This window comes from Phocoena sinus, chromosome 8, assembly GCF_008692025.1.
Source record: "Phocoena sinus isolate mPhoSin1 chromosome 8, mPhoSin1.pri, whole genome shotgun sequence".
Classification (NCBI taxonomy): domain Eukaryota; kingdom Metazoa; phylum Chordata; class Mammalia; order Artiodactyla; family Phocoenidae; genus Phocoena; species Phocoena sinus.
This window is the reverse complement of record NC_045770.1, coordinates 83,400,353-83,418,070: the sequence shown is the minus strand read 5'-3', so window position 1 is coordinate 83,418,070 and position 17,718 is coordinate 83,400,353. Positions and strand designations below refer to the sequence as shown.

Sequence of the window (17,718 nt, the reverse complement as noted above, 5' to 3'; positions counted from 1 at the left end):
TCATAACTGTATATGGTTGGCTTATCAACTCCTTTAAGTCCTTGACCACAGTTTTCTCTAGGTTGATTGATGTATTATGTCACCCATTTACTTTCTTCTACTTAAATTCTCTGGTAAATAAAGGACTTTAATATTCTGCTTTTTAAAATCATTTTATCCGAAGTGTCATTGAATATCTGAATTCAGAATCCTATTGATCCAATAAGGAAGGTGCACCTTAACAGCTGAGAGACACTTGGTCATATTATATACTAATTTAACTAAATATGGCTGAAAGAAGCCTTTACTTAATATAATTTTGATTTCCTGCTTTAGGAATCCTGAAACCATGGATCACCTATATATGCTTTGAAACATGCTTTAGATGTTTTTTCTGGAAGCCCTGCAATTGCCCTAAAAATTGAATGTATCATTGAAAAGACCTATGGTAAGTGGGTTTTTTTCCTTCTTTTTCTTCTGTCGGTTTCATGTTGTGGTTAAGTCTTATGAATGTTGTAATGCTGCTCCCTGCTGGACATAGTATAATTTTTTAAAGTTGGCACTTAATAGATGGGCAAATAACTGGTTAGCTGGACCCACTATAGAGGGGAATCCTTGCCTGCATTCACAAAAGAACAGTATACAACCAAAGCAGCTCTGTTTTCATAATGAGTGATACCCATTATGTTGATATCTGAAGCCTGATGAAAGTGCTGATAGTCTTGTTTCTAAGTTTTATTGTCTGCTTCCTGTTTAGTGGCATCTAAAAGTTGTAACAAACATACATTGAAGGGTGCTTGTAGGTGATGGAACTTTTAGTATTTCCTAAATTATATGTGTGTGTATATGTTTGTAATCTGATTATTATTATTATTATCTCGTTTGTAATCATTTAAATTCCCTTTATGTTTTTCCAAAGGAACTATTTAAAACATCTTTAGTATAATTTAAATTAGACACTGTTGGATCTATTTTGAGTGAGTTACCCTACATTACATTTTATACAGTGGACTTTAAGTGTAACTTGTTTTGTATATCCATCCTGTAATCTAGTGGTTATGTTTTCTAGTGCGCACAGTGAACCATTCTTATGCAGAGTGACATTGGATTGGATCTCAAGTGTCATATTTGTGTCCATCCTATTATGAACCCTCATACTGAATGCAAACACAGGTGTTCCTAAAATTGTTTTAAAATGTGTGAGAGTTAAAAGTTTTTCTTCCTACTTTTGAGCTAAATTATTATATATTTTTTGGAGTACAGCCTGCATAAAATTAATATCTGGATGTAATACAGATTTGTTTTGAAAGTAAGCATACATTTTCTTGAAAAGAAGAAAAAGCAACAGGCACAACATTGAGCTAAGCAAAAATTTAACAAAATAACTGATCTTATACTCTTTAATGACCTGGTACTTTTTTTGTGGCCATTTGGAAAGCCTGTAAAATCTGTTCTTTGTTAAGATTCTGGAGAATTAGGCATAGTAACATTTCTTTATTATTAAAATATTGCAATAAAAATTAGAAATGTAGACCAAAAAAATAAAATTGTTAGCAAAAAAGAGGAGCCCTTTCTTCCTTCTCTTTCAGAATATATTTTTTCAGAAAGTATATCATTTTAAACATTTTTATTATGAAATATAACACTATATAGAAACATAAAATGAATAAGTATAAAGCAGACATTCAGTAACCATAGATCATTACTGACATACCAGAAGCTCTTGGTATAATCTTCCTTTTCCTTAGAGGTGACCAATGTCCTGATTTTTGTGATAACTATTTAGATAATTCTCTATATAATTTTATCACTTTTATGTGTATTCCTCAGCAATGTGTTCACATTTTGCCTCTTTTTAATCTTTATGGACTCATATGTATTCTTTTTTTGGATAAACTTTTTTGTATTTTTGTTGGAAATGTTTTTGTTATTTTTAAGGGGAAGGGTATGAAGAAATAGAGAGCTTAAGGTAAAGTCAGAGGGCTGACTTCACTGTACTAAAGAGCTTAAGGACAGGAGGAGTTGTAAGGAATTTAGATGTAGCTGCAATCAGAATGGGATCAAGATGCCTGGGGACAAGTTTGTAGCCTTTCAGGGTAAGTGAGAGGCTGGAAAGATCGCTAGGAAAGGACAGCATTCTTGAGGAAAGTGTATAGGCTAGGCATGGAAAGCATTATGCTGATGGAACCTATCACAGTGCTGTCAGAGAATAATGGGGGAAGTCAGGTGAGTTATCTAGTCTGCACTGCCTCCAGGTCTCCAAACCTGATGCTCTCACAGTCCTCACAGGGTATCTCTTGGAACGAGTCTGGGGCAGAAGTTCAGAGCCCCTTCTCAGTAGGGATGGAGGGGACCCTGCTGCTGCCACTGTCACCGCTCAGCCTCCTCCACTGCATTGCAAAGAGTAGAGGAGATTCCCAGCAACGTGGCTCAGGCCTTGCAGCAGCATCGTGGAGGTTCAACTGGATGAGCTCCCTGAGTACTTTCTTTGGGCCAAGTACTTGAAAGTCACAACTCATGGAGTAGATCCTGTAGAGTGTGGCTTTGATGTTCAGGCCAAAGAGGTCTCAAGGGTTTTGCTTGTATATGTTCAAGGTAATGAGGGCAATGTCCTTGCTGTGCTTGGGCTTCTCCCAGCCTAGGCCATATGATAGCACCTACTCCTGCTGGGGCTCCAACTCTGCTTGAACTCCAGCATCATCAGGCGTGTATCCTCTTCCAACAATTGGAAGAAGTCCTTGCAGTCCACAGAGGTCCCATCCTCGTCTATCACCAGTGTTAACCACAGGGTCTCCAGTGCTTTGTCTGGTAGTTCCTGGCAGGTGGCAGCTGTGATCACAGACACAGAAAGGTGGCTAGAGTGGTGGAGCTGGGGTCCAGACCCTACAGCCAGTCTTGGAGCTCATATTGGATCCTGACTGAGCTTGGAGACTGCGACCACCTTTGTACTTCCCTTTGGGTTGGTGCTAGATTGCTGCAGTGTGACACTGCTGCAGCTGTGGGGTGCTCCTGTGGGGTAGCATGGGATGCAGATGGGCCTACTGGTGAGCCATTGTCCGGAATCATATGCATTCTTTCTTCCTTTACCCAGCATTATGTTTTGAAGGTCATCTACATAGTTGCATGTAGTTTTATTTTATTCATTTTCATTATCATGTGTTATTCCTTTGGAATGAATATGACAGAATTCATCCATTCTGTTTTTGGTGGATGTTTGGGTTCTTTCTGGTGTTTGGCTATTATAATTAACATTTCCATGAATGTTCTTTTACATATCATATGTTGATTTTTATGTGTCAAGTGGAAAAAGGTCATATATTTTCAGGTTAAAGATAATTGATTATAGTGGTGTTTTAAATTAATTTAAATGAGTACATGAGAAAGTTGTTGTATCCTGAGATTGACACATATTAAGTGTTGGAAAAGATTCTGAAGTGATCATAATTTCTTTACTGTAGGCCTTAAATATATGGTAGAGTGCCATGTAACTTGTGACAGTTTAAAAATAGTATATGTGTAGTAGATATACAGATATAGGACCTAATGTAGTAACTCTTTGTTTTACTTTATTAGCACTTTGATTCCATTTACTATTATATCATGTTTTCTATAACTTCTTCACTTTACTGATGAAGAAAATAAGGAGAGCTAAAGAGATTGAGTGAATTGCACAAGGTTGGAGCTAGAAACCAGACCAAACTGTCTACTTAGTGGCAGTCACAGTTTAAAGAAAACAAAGTGAAAAGTGAAATCAGGATACATTCTTGAGTGTGTCCAGCCATTGAAGTAGAGAATTTGCATGACTAGCTTCCAGAAATTATCAGGTATTCTTTGGACTCTTAACCAAGAAGTGGCCTTGCACAGAGAATTGTATGTTTAAAGGCCCCCAAAATGTTACTGCACTTTATTACAGTTCATCTTCTGAAAGGCAACTGTGGTATATTCTAACTTTGAGAATCTTACTTAGAGTAATTCCTCATTCATTGGCCTGTTATTAACAAGTGGTGTACTATTTCCTCATCTGTTAGTTTTGTGAATAATTGAATCTTATCCTTTTGTGTGCCAAAGTTTATTTCATATGAATATTTTTTTATAAAATGTTTTTGAAATATAAAATGTACCCTTCTGTCTTCTTAAACAGAGCAAATTGAGTATAATGTAAGTTGTTTTTGTTTTTGTTTTTTTTGATGGGTCAGAGTTGTTATTGTGAACATTAGTCATTTCACAGAATTTATGTGATTTCCTCAGAGACCGTTATGCTATCTAGGACCGTTTTCCTAAATTGTATTAGACTGATAACTTTTATGTCCTGGGTGCTGCTTACGATGTGGTTTTTTTGTTGTTGTTTTGTTTTGTTTTACCTTTGTTAGGTAATTCTTGGTTTTTACTCTCAGTGCATTATATTAACTCTAATGTAAAAATCAGCATTTACCTAATATATTCATTGGTTAGGTGAGAGCTTAAGTATGGTCTACCCCATCTACTGATTAAGGGCATAGAAAGTAAATTTAAAATTTACTTTGGGGTCAGCAACTTGTCTTACTGCTTTGTTCAAGAGACTGAGATTATCTCACAACTGATTTCTGGATGATTGAAATGCAGCCTAGATTTGCATGTATCAATACTATGGTATCCTTATTTGGGGAATAAAAATTATCATGTACATATTTTCTTATAAAACAGTGATATTGAAACTGGATTTACTTAAGGATTCCTTAAATAGGAAGTCCAATGAGCTTAAGTGGTTGTTTTTAATGATAAAATATTTGACAGGATGGGCTTTGAAATAAAAACAATGTATTAGGTGACATTGCCTATTGAAAATGTCAGTCATAAAGATTAAACTACCTTTGAAATGATAGCTTTGTAAAGGAAAATATAGAAGTAACATAGATTTGGTTTCCAGAAAACATTTAAGTGCTTCAGGAAAACATTCATTTAAAAGTGAAATGCATTTGACTGCTTTCCCAATTATAAAGTACTGAATGTGAATTTAAAGGAAAAAAATTGGGATGGGGGTGTATATTTGTTTTTAAATGAAAGGAGATCTCGGGAAGAGAGACAGACAGTTGCTATCCCAGCACATTAGGCATCAATATGATGATTTCCTACATCAGCGATATTTTTCCAACTTGAAAACTAAGTCAGCAATTTTACATATGCATTTGGGGACAAATAAACAAAGAACTTCATATAGTTTTTTCCAATGAGAACATCTTTGAGAATTGCCTGATGAACAAAATATCTTAGAGGCCCAAAGAGAAGAATAGCTTTTTCTGGTATACATCTGAGATGTATATGTGGTGGAAGCAAAATGACACAGCCCCCACAGAAGAAAAATTAGCAATTTCTAGAGAAAGACCAATGCATTTATACACTTGTCTCAGCCAATTCTGGGAATTTATTACAGATATACTTATGTACTTATAAAATAACATATGCGGGGCTTCCCTGGTGGCGCAGTGGTTGAGAGTCTGCCTGCCGATACAGGGGACACGGGTTCGTGCCCTGGTCCGGGAAGATCCCATGTGCCGCGGAGCGGCTTGGCCCGTGAGCCATGGCCGCTGAGCCTGCGCGTCCGGAGCCTGTGCTCCGCAACGGGAGAGGCCACAACAGTGAGAGGCCCGCGTACCGCAAACAAAACAAAACAAAACAAAACATATGCATAAAAGTTTTCATTGTAGCTTCTTTTGTAGCAGCAAAAGATTGAAAACATCCCTACTATCTATCAGTAGGATAATGGTTGAATGAACTCTGGCATAGCTTTACAGTGAAGTACTCTACAGCTGTAAAAATAGAAAGGTTGTTCTCTATATGAAGATTTGGAAAGTTTTCAAGCGTACACTGTTATTTGAAAAGAGCAAAGTTCAAGCAGAGTGTATAGTAAACTACTTTTTGTATAAAGGAGGAGAGGCGTAAGATATATTCATAATTGCTTATATTTGCATAAAGAAAATCTGGACAGGTATACAAAATCTAAATCTTGTATGTGGATGAGTAAGGAAAACAAAGTAGATGGGGCTTTTACTGTATATCTTTTAGATTGTTTTTAATTTTTGAATATGTGACTATGTTACTAGTTAAAAACAGTTTTGTTTTGTTAGTCAAATGAGAGAGAGAAAGAAAGGGATAAACCTAGTATATTTCCCACAGAATTAGCCAGTTTTATTCCTTTATCCCCAGAGCCAGGGAGATAGTAAGAACTGAATAAATATTTATTATACAAGTAAAATGTGAACTATATAATCATTAGGTGATCTCTTTTAGCTTCTTTCTTTTTTTTTTATAATTTATTTTTGGCTGCGCTGGGTCTTTGTTGCTGTGCGCGGGCTTTCTCTAGTTGCAGAGAGTGGGGGCTACTCTTTGTTGTGGTGCACAGGCTTCTCATTGCGGTGGCTTCTCTTGTTGCAGAGCACAGGCTCTAGGCACACAGGCTTCAGTAGTTGTGGCACATGAGCTCAGTAGTTGTGGCTCGTGGGCTCTAGAGTGCAGGCTCAGTAGTTGTGGCTCATGGGCTTAGTTGCTCCACAGCATGTGGGATCTTCCCAGACCAGGGCTCGAACCCGTGTCCCCTGCATTGGCAGGTAGATTCTTAACCATTGTGCCACTAGGGAAGCCCTTAGCTTATTTCTTAAAGTATCTTTTCAATATGAGCAAAACAGTGTTGTAAATCGTGTGTTGGTTCCAGTATAGAAGTAAGGGAAAATATTTAAGTGGGAAATAATGAGATGTAAATTGTCAAATTATCATGAAGTTTCATTTAATTTATAGGATATTGATATTAAAGAATTATATTTTAACTTCACTGAAAAGTAAAATAAATGTTTTCAAAAGATTCCCATTAAATTAGGTAATAAGCTTTCATAATAAATAAAAGCTTATGAAATTTGTGGGCAATGGGGAAAACAGCAGACATATTCTTTATACTGCCTTATCTTCTGTGCTACTTTACTTTCTCACATAAGGGCAATTTTTCAGTACTGAGACTATTTTAGAAGCTCTGTTATAATAGCGGCACCAGCAGCTACTCTGACACAAAGGCCAGTTATCTCTGAAAATATGGTATTGTAGCTTGGGAGCTGGGGAATATAGTAGGGTGAATAGCTGTTGCTCCTCCATTTATAAGAGTTCAGGAACTTGTCTTACCTGTTGGTTTGAAAAATTGATTATTCAAATAAGTAGTATAAGAACCTTTAGTTTTCACCTTTAGATTATACATACATTAGTTGTTCCTAAATTTCTTATGACAAGGATTTTGACTACCTTTGTATATCTGTATTTGTGTGCAAAATTGCATTTTTAAAGAAAGCTATATATATGGAAAAGTGTACATATTATAAGTGGATGGCTCAATGAATTTTTTAGAAGCCAAATACAATTATGCAAATAGCACCCAGATACGAAAAAGAACATTATCAGCACTCTAGAAGACACCTTCATGCTCTCTTCCAGCCACTGTCTCCCTCCCTGCACAAGGATTACTACTGCCTTGACTTTTAATAGCATAGATTAGTTTTGCTTGGTTTTGTATTTTATGTATAGAATTATACAGTATAATTTTTTTATGTCTGGTTTCCTTTGTTCAACATTATGTCTTGAGATTCATCTACATTGTTGCATGTAGTTGTAATCTGTTCATTTTCATTGCTGCATTCTATTATATGACTATATCACAACTATTTTTTATCTATTCTGTTAATGGACATTTGGGTGATTTCCATATAATGTTAAATATAAACATTCTAATACGTATCTCCTGAGTAATATATTTATGGGTTTCTGCTGAGCATATGTCTAGGAGCAAAATTACTGGATCATAAGTACGATTATTTCCAGCTTTAATCAAAATTGCCAGTTTTCTGAAATGGTTGTACTAATTTACGTTCATATGAGAGTTCAAGTTGCTCTGCATCTTTGCTAACACTCCCTTTTCGCCATCTTTTTCATCTTTCAATTCTGGTGGGTATAAAGTAGTAAATCATTATACTGTTTTAATTTCTAGCTCCCTGATGATTGATGAAATTGAGCACTTTTTCATATGTATATTGATTATTTGTTATTCTCTTTTGTGAAGTGCCTGTTCACTTCTTTTGCCCATTTTTTTGTTGGGCTGCCTTTTTCTTTGATTTGTAGGAGCTCTTTATATATTCAGAATATGAGTCCTTCATTTTTTTAGGTATTGCAAATATTTCTCCAACTCTGAGGTTTGCCTTTTCAATCTATTAATAGTGCTTTTGATGAACAGAAGTTTATGACTTTAAAGTAGTCTAGTTTGTCATTTATGTTTAGTGCTTTTACATCTTACTTAAGAAATAATTGTCTACGCCAAGGATGTTCTGTGTTCTGTGTTTTTCTCTAAAAGTGTTGTAATTTTACCTTTTGCATCCGTAATTTTTAGCCTGTATTCTCACATTAGGCAGTTCTGCTTCTCTTTTTAGACTCAATCTATGTCTCTAGACAGAAAAACAAATGGACTTTTGTAAATGAACATAATTATGTACCGCCTACAAAATACCCACTTAAGAAAATAGTGTGTAATCTGTGTTTACCTTACCTGCAGCTTTAATGTACTACTTTATTTATTTGTTTGTCTTTAAGGAAAGTTTACTAGAAAATCCAGGAAAGAATTTCTGGGGTGGGAAAATGTTATGATTTTCAATATTTTTAACAATTCTAGTATTCATAAAAATGTTTATCCATGAAATTTTGTGAAGTATTTACAGACGTAATTTCAGTTACCTCATTTGGGTATAGTTTACGCTGTTAAAGTTTAAGATATTTAATTGAGGAGAAAAATTAGGTTTTAACTTTTGTCATCAAAGCGATATGAATGCTGTCTATTATATTTGAAAATTATTTTTATAAGCTTCTTTTTTTCTAAACATCTTTATTGGGGTATAATTGCTTTACAATGGTGTGTTAGTTTCTGCTTTATAACAAAGTGAATCAGCTATACATATATATATATCCCCATATCTCCTCCCTCTTGCATCTCCCTCCTACCGTCCCTATCCCACCCCTCTAGGTGGTCACAAAGCACTGAGCTGATCTCCCTGTGCTATGCGGCTGCTTCCTACTATATAAGCTTCTTTTTAATTATTTTGATTTTAAGTAGGATTTCTTGTGAGCATCCATTTGTGTACAAGTTAACATTCATAAGGCCTTCAGTGATACTTTTTGTTATTCAAAAATATTTTAGGTATTTGTTCTACGTGCTATTATTTATATTGGAGCAAAGTGTTTTTATATACCCTGGTATTTTAGTTTTTATCTTGTCAATAATGTTTATTGTTAACTTCATGATTATTGTATTACTTAATTTTACATTTATATTTCATGAGAGTAATTGCCTATTTAAAAATATATTTTGTCTCTGATCACAGTGTTGAAATTAAAGAAAGGTGATTGTACTTGACTCTTAACTAAGCACCTAGATATTTTTCACTTGTCATCTACATTTTTTAGTTTAAAGCATAACATTAAATATAATTTTATACTGGCTTTTATTTTAATTCATGCATTTGAAAACTGAAATTCAGATAAAAGATATTTTCAAAATAAATTCAGCATATTATTTATGAGTGGAGCAACACATTAGCATTGGGTTCACAATAGATCATATCGCTTTTATTCCATCTTACAAGCTTAGCAGCACAAACAGAATAATCAACATATTATTTGGCTGTCATCTGCTGAACAGAAACCAGAGATCACAAGGAGGTTTTCCCTAGCTGTGGTGATGGCCTTTTTGTTCCAAGCCTCCATCTGGGAGGGCCATGGTGTGTTATCATATGGAACGCGGGGTTTTCTGTAATCTGCTTAGCTGCACTGCAGTTTGAATCTTCATTCCATGTTTGTGTAATTTATAATTTTAATGAGACCATGGCTCTTGTGGGCTTTGAAATATATTAAAAGCTCTTTTGTGCATATGCTTTTGTTCTTGCTTAATAGGCTCAGTGTATTTAAAACTGATGAATTTTTATTCATGAATTTGGATGTCTGGGGATTAGCTTAGACTGAATATCATTGCACTCATATATTGATGACTAGAAAGTTTTTTATTGTTATTATTTTGGGGTTTTTTTTGTGTCTATGTGTGTCTATGTCTGTGTGATACTTGTAACCAGAAAAGAAAAGAACTTAAATAATTTTAAAAGGATAGGAAAAAGTGGTATGGCTGGGTCATGAAGAATTGATTTAGAGTTTACCCATCTTATTTATTGATACTCATATTTCATCTTTAGTCTTAGTATTTTAGATACATATTATAAAGGAATAATTATGAAAAAGCAACTTTTAGATGAGTTAATATCTTACATACTATTGTTTATATTGAAATAATATTCCAATGTGTGACAAAGATAGACTGTGTGTTTTAATTGTATGATATCAATTGTCTGTGGTCATACTAAATCAGCCGTTAACTTTTCTTGAATTAAATTAGGTATATGTTTTATACTTTAACTATTTACAGTTTGCCTTGTTTCTGTATAACACTTTTTATTAATGGACTATTTTTTCTTTACCTACATTGATGAAATGATGAGAAGACTAATGAAAAAGCAGTTTTCTAGTAATTTATAAAATTGATCTTTTAAATTTTGCTAAAATTCTGAAATATACTAAATGCTTCAAATCTCTATTATAGTTATTACTTAAAATGTAGTTTTAAAATTTGAATATAAACAATTATATAGCACCTTAGGCAAAAATCACGGCCCTGTCTAGATCCAGACTTTTTTGAAGTTGCTGTTTATTGGACTCATTGAGGGATAACACACAGACCTTACTAGTCTTTTATGAAGTTGCCCAAGCTGTGTTTTTTCTAAAAACCTTTGTTTACTGGGTTAAAGCATTTTTGTAACTATAAAATATTCTTTTTTGGTACATGTTGGTCATTGATTTGGCTGGTCCCTTCTCCCCCACTACCCTTAAGCTAGAGATGTGAAATAGAAAATAAACGACAACATTTTGTTTTTCTTTACTAGGCTTTTCTATCAGATTTGATACTGGAATGTTTGTTTTTCCATAATAACCCTCTGCTTTAGTGTTTTTATTAGTAGTACAATTTCAGTTAGCTTAGGAGTATGTTATTGAAATTGTATGATCTGCTAGAGCAGTGCTGTTCCAGAGAAATATAATGCAAGTCATATATATATATTATTTAACCCATTAGGTCCAAAATATTATCTTTTCAATATGTAATTAATACAAAATATTTTATTCTCTTTTTGTACTGTGTTCAGAGTCCAGTGTATATTTTATACTTACAGTACCTCTCAATTTGGACTAGTCACATTTCAAGTGCTCGATAGCCATATGTAGCTAATGGCTACCTTATTGAACAGTGTAGCTCTAGAGTATTACATATAAAAATCATAACAGAAATGTGTATTTTTTGCATTCTTCATTAATTTTCTTGTAATATTCTAATAAAGATAATCAAACAGTATTCATGTCCTATAAAGTTGAAATTACATATAGTGTTTTTTATAGCTCTAGCACTAATAATATTGGTGCCTGATTTATACACAAAATCAGAATTATGTCACCTGACTGAGTATTTATCAGATATTATGGAGCTATGCTTACAGGTATTGTGATGATACGGAGATAATAATGGCCAATGTAATGGATGTAGTATGTTCCTCGACAATTGTGGGCAAATCAAACTTGTCAAATAAGTCATATTTCAGGTATACCGAGCATCTTAATTTTATAAGAATCCCATGGCAAATCTTGATACTTCTTTTTTTCTTTAAATAAAGTTGAGAACTCCTTCTCACATTCTTAGAATTTTTCTGGATAGGTATTTGGGTGAATGAATATGAATCTCTCTTTTCATATATGTTTGCTTAGAGTTGGTACAGTTTTCATTTTCTTGGAAGAAAACTGAACATAAAGTATTGTTTTTTAAATATTTCTAGGATTCCATACATTTTAAATGCTCTGTATATATATAAATATAAGAAGAGGTTACTTCACTGTGTACTTTAAAAGTATACAGTTAAGAATTATAAAACTTTGAATTACAGTTGATTTGAATTTATTCAAATATTTTAAAGTATAAAATGATCAAGATGATTTGTATAAAATACTGCTACTGTAACTACTTTATAAAAACGTAGAGGCCTTATTATATGTAACTGACCTTCTTGTTCATGTATGGTTTAGGGAGAAAATCCTGTTTGTGAAACCTCTGAATAATTCACATTTTCTAAATTCTGAGGCAAATGAGCTAATTTTTATGTAATCTAACTTTTATGTAGATATTGGCTGATGCCTGTTGTATTCTTTTACTCACTTAAATTTTTATTGACTTCTCTTTGTGACTTATACATTTAAAGTGTTGGCACAAAATGTTGAACTGTTCTTTAAACAATGCCTCTAGTTTCTTGGAGATGATAAATCCATCCATTGATTTCCTAATTTTATTATGTACACAGTCAATTGTAATCCAAGATTACAGCAAACAAGATGTTAATTTCTAGCCATAATCTATGTACATTTCAATTACAGAGCATGATTGTTCTAGAAGCACAGAATGAAAAGGAATAACATTTGTGCTATCCTCACCGGAGCTGTCAATAAAAGATGTAATAGGGGATTTAGGAATCTGGAAATGGCCAACTAATTTATGTGAATCTATTTTATTTCAGCTAGAAAGACCAAGCTCTTTTTCGTCTGCACTGCATATTGCAGAGCACAGGCTGTCTATAGAAAACCAGGCGGCTGCATATGGATAGTCCCTTGATATCATTCACTTGCTGTGTAATCTTATTATGCAAAGTTCTAATCTTCACCTAGAATGAATGCCTCTGGGTCAGAATATAGTCATATCAGGGTTTTTGAGGTCATGTTTTGTGATCCTTAGCTTATTCTTCTAAGTAGGGCTGGGATTTAAATGGTATTCCCCAGACGCCAGCAGATAGACAGCAGAACCTGCTGCCTTTTTGGAAGACAAGACCAACATGAGGTCCCTAGTAGGATTAAACTTGATTTGTAGCTGTAGGATTTTTTAACAGATGTATTATTGGACAGGGAATAGGGGGCCACCAGCACAGCAAAATTGAATCACGACTGGCGTTCTCAGGGAGTTTGCTGTCTGCTAAAGCAGCAGCTGCATGTGGATTTGACTTCTTTCAGGTGAAGCGACTTCCAGTCATTTGGAAAGGATGGGATGAAAAGGAACCTTGGTGATAATTTTGATGTCTGCAAGATTTAGTACCAGTGTAATGGGATTATCCGTAACACCTTCACTGCAGAAAAAGCCACCTGGCACTATAACTGGCAGCAACTGAGAACTAATCCTTTCCCATCTCTTGGATGTCATTCATGAAGCTCAAAGCGATTTCTATCCTGCTAACTATGATTAATTTTATAAACAACAACCAAAAAAATCAGGTGATCAAGGCAAAGGATATGCTTTTTTATTATTTAAAATGTTGCCTTATTATAAGCTATATGACTCAAAATTATGGAAGACATATATAAACTATAAACTATGTATGACTTAAAATATATTAAAATGTTCAAATAGAAAAGTTGATTATTGTCTTTTATACTTTTTCTAGTTTGGTGATACAATGTATTTGCTCTTGGTAAAGATTTATATTTGACATTAAATATTAAAGACTTTAGTGTTCTTCTAGATATGACGCCATTATCAATAAATCCTACTGTCTATAGGTATAAGGAATTGGAGTAATTTGTTTTGTCATACGTTTTACCTGTTTTATGACTGCTTCAATTCTTGCTGATTAAATGTTTTTAGTGAATAAAATGTTTAATGATATCAAAATATATCGACATATACTTTTGATAATTAAGGAAATGCTGACTCAAATTGCTGATAAAAAAGGCTCTTTGTGAAAGTGTATGATCTTATGTAAAAGTCATAAAATAGTTTATATTAATACTGAATGATTATTTTTTAAAATCAGAAATTCTTAGTCAAAGTTTTCCTTTAGCAGATGGGGGTTTAGTTACTTGCTCTAGAATCATGTATTAGTTAATTGAGGTTTTCTTTTTTTAAGCATTTTATTTCAACCAAAAACTTTATCAACTACTTTGTTTAGAGGTGTTAATTATTTTAATATTCTTTTCTTACATGGTCCAGAATAAACTGAGAGAAAATGAAGTGAAATTATCCCATCAGTCACCCAAACAGTATGCAACATAACTGCCAAGACTGGAAAAGATAATTAGTGTTGTCAGTGTTATGATCCTGGAATACTTTTAAAATATTTATTCATAGGACTTGATTTTTATCTTATTATGTTTTTTGATTTAGTAGCTTTATATTTGAAAAAATAGATCATAAAACGTTAATCATAATGTTTTTAAACTTAAAAATCTTAAATATAGGTGACTAAAGTATTTTTGAAATTATAAGAATAACTGAAATATAATCATCCATTATGCATAATATATTGATTTACTTACAGTCTCTGTTTATGTGTAGTACATTTTACTTTTCTCCATATGAGGTCTTTATCTAAAAAAACAATAATAAAATATAAATTTATGTAGCGATCGTTGGTCAAACCTACCTAGCAAATTTGTTATTCTTAATGAATTTTTTTTAACTGGTTCCAAGCTATTGTATTCCAAAATGTGTTTCTTCATTGGTTGTCCCATTTAAAGTGAATGAATGAGGAAGCTTAATAATATTTCTACTGAACTGCATTATGTTCATTTTAAAGGACTTCTTTAGCCGTCTGTTTGTATTTTTACTATTTGAAAAGCTGTTTATGTAATAAAATTCTATTACACTGAAAAGATCTATTCATGAAATAAGTGGACTAAAAGCTTTTTCTTATCCTCGTAATAACTTGTATTTTAAATATATAATATTTGGTTTATGTGTAATTTCAAATTATTTTGTCAGGTAGTGTATTTCTCAGGGTAACTTTCTATGGTAGTTAATAGTATTATATAATTATTTCAAAAGAGTAGCTTTCCTTTCAAAATAAAATTTGTCTCAAAACTTTTATTAAACATGGTCACTGTTTACTTTCCTGTTTTTTAATCAGCTGTTTACTGAGTGGCATTTGAGAGTTAGTGTTTTTTCCTTCCCTGTCCTAGCCATTATTATTTGACTAGAAATGGTTATCTCCTTTGGAAAGTCCCAAATAAACTCATCTTAATTAAATTCATTGTAAACATATAGGGTCTTCTCAGTGACATACATTCTTTTCAAATAGGTTTCGGTTACTTGAATTTAATACCTTATTGATAACATAAAGTTGACTCATCTTTAAAAGCTACAGCTAATAAATTTATTGCACAGGTGACTCAATGTGTCAATAAAAGTTAAGGGAGTTATTTTTGAAGACAAGAAAAAGGGGTATAGGATGGGAGAAATGAAAAAAATTAAAAAACAAAATAAGTCAACTGTAGCAGTAGTGCAGGATGGGAATCATAGGACTTATTGATTATTTAAGAGATGATAAACTTTTTTTTCTTTTTTGGTAATTTGTGAGCCTTAGTATTACCCCTAAAGGGCCATGCATGAACTGTAGACTGGCACATGACAGCTAGCCTATAATAATGCTAAATGATATTTCTTCCATTTGAATGAATATCCTTCAACTATTGCTTGTACAACTTGTATATTGTTCTGAAATAGATGGATTATATAGCCATTGGGGAATTATTGGTAAATGAATGGGGTGGTTTTGGTATTTCACTGTTTGGAAGCTGGTACTTAATTATATTAATAGTGTCAAGTGCTTATGCTTTATAAACGGAGAATGAGTTTTGATTTTGTACATATATGTATAAAAGGTGAACTTAAGAAAATAATATTGGATTTTCAAAATCATTGAAATGTTAGCATTATACAGTTTATTTGATGATGAAAATTTATAGAATGATCCCAAAGTTAACATTTAGTTTAAAAATAACGAATGGTTAAATTTTGTCAAGTTTCTGAAAATGGTGAGTATGTCTCAGTGGTCTCAAATGACAGCACAAAGTTCTTTACTGGGTTTCCTTCCTGGGAGCTTATTAAAACTACTGATTCTGCAGCCTTGCTCCCACAAATTCTAATTCATTAGCTCCATGATGGGAGCCTGGAAATTTGGATTTTAAATTAGGTTCTTGAGTTATTTTGATGCTGCAGTCAAATTTAAAGCAGTATTCACTGCTTTAAACCTTAAAGTGCTGTCAATTATTTCCTCTGAGAATGAATCAAAATAAATAGATTTAAATAAAATTTTCATTGATTATGGGGATAAGTGCTCCTTGAATTTGCAGTTCTAGAATGTAAAAAGTATCCTCTGCACATGTCTTACAGTAGATTTAACATTACAGATTTGAACAATTCATGAGCAGCCTTGAAGGTGATTTTGAAATGGCAGGAATTTGAATTACTTTGATGGAGAGGCTCCTGTGTGAGAGTAAATTATTTAGCTATTGAACAGAGTATACCACTCAACGTCCATGTCTTAATGAGTCTTTGTTGTTCTCTTCTTGTCACAGTAACTTCCATTCACGGTCAGAAATGGACATATATCTTTCAGTTACTTTGTATAGATAGATATAATTCTATGGGAAAAGTGTATTTTGTTGTAGATATTCTTGAATTTTAGAAATCATGGAGGTCTCAGGAATGTCATAAGTCTGCTGTTTCTTCTTGTCCAAATGAAGGTAAATGTAGCAAAACTATGATGTTGGGATTTGTCTTCTGCTTCACATCCTACTCTCTTCTCACCTTTTCTTAATGTGAATCCTTCTTTAAATGCTAATATATTCACTAACTATTCCATGTATCAAAACAAAAAAAAGTATGATATTAATCACTTCTTTGATTGACTGCTTATACTTTAAAATAAATGAATTTCTGTAAACTGATAGTTTCAATTAACCCTGACACTTTACATTTTTTCCTGTTTCTGAAACAAAACGCTTTCTCTTCTTTTCGAAGGAATTCCAGACCTGAACAATCAGGTGGATATTTTCTTTGTGGCTTTGGGTATTCTGAAATCATTGTAAAGCCTACTTTTTTTTTTTTTTTTTTTTTTTGTGGTACGTGGGCCTCTCACTGTTGTGACCTCTCCCATTGCAGAGCCAGACTCCAGACGCGCAGGCTCAGCGGCCATGACTCACGGGCCTAGCCGCTCTGCTGCATGTGGGATCTTCCCGGACCGGGGCACGAACCCATGTCCCCTGCATCGGCAGGCGGACTCTCAACCACTGCGCCACCAGGGAAGCCCTGTAAAGCCTACTTTAATCGTTAGATCTAAATCAAGATCTTAGACTTGTACCCCTATTCCCAGAAACTTCAAGGATGGAGAAATGTCTACTTGTTTTTCAGCTTCTAGAGTTCACTCTGCTCCATCTTTTTAGCTAGTTTTAACGTCAGTCCAACCTCTCTCCCATGCCTATTTTATAAATAGTCTCCAACAAAGTTCTTTGATTTTTATTCAGAGGCAGTAGAGCATAGTGGTGGACTTTAGAACCCAACCTCCTTGTTTTGAATTCTGGCTCTGCTGTGTATGAGCTGTGTGATTTTTTAATAGTTCCTTAACCTTTCTGTCCCTCAGTTTCTTTATCTGTAAAATGAGATACTTGATAAAATGAGTTCTCATAGAGTTATTGTAAGAATTAAGTGAGTTAATATATGTAACTAGAACAGTGCTTGGCACTCAAGACTACTATTTAAGTATTTGCTGTAATTGTTGTTACTGTTATTTTGGTTGGTATTTGAGGATTTTTTATGTATATTGAAAGAAG

The 17,718-nt window shown here is 33.5% G+C and overlaps 1 protein-coding gene and 1 pseudogene across 5 annotated transcripts in view; one reads left to right on the top strand and one right to left on the bottom strand.

Annotated features, from left to right (window-relative positions):
* The window catches only part of IMMP1L (inner mitochondrial membrane peptidase subunit 1), a 75,080-nt gene that overhangs the window by 18,611 nt on the left and 38,751 nt on the right, over nt 1–17,718 (top strand). For all 5 annotated transcript variants that reach the window (XM_032639292.1, XM_032639293.1, XM_032639290.1 and 2 more), the window contains exon 2: nt 316–427. The gene's annotated coding sequence lies outside the window, so the exon portion shown is untranslated. The remainder of the gene's footprint in view (nt 1–315; nt 428–17,718) is intronic.
* On the bottom strand, nt 1,967–8,364 carry LOC116758366 (annotated as a pseudogene).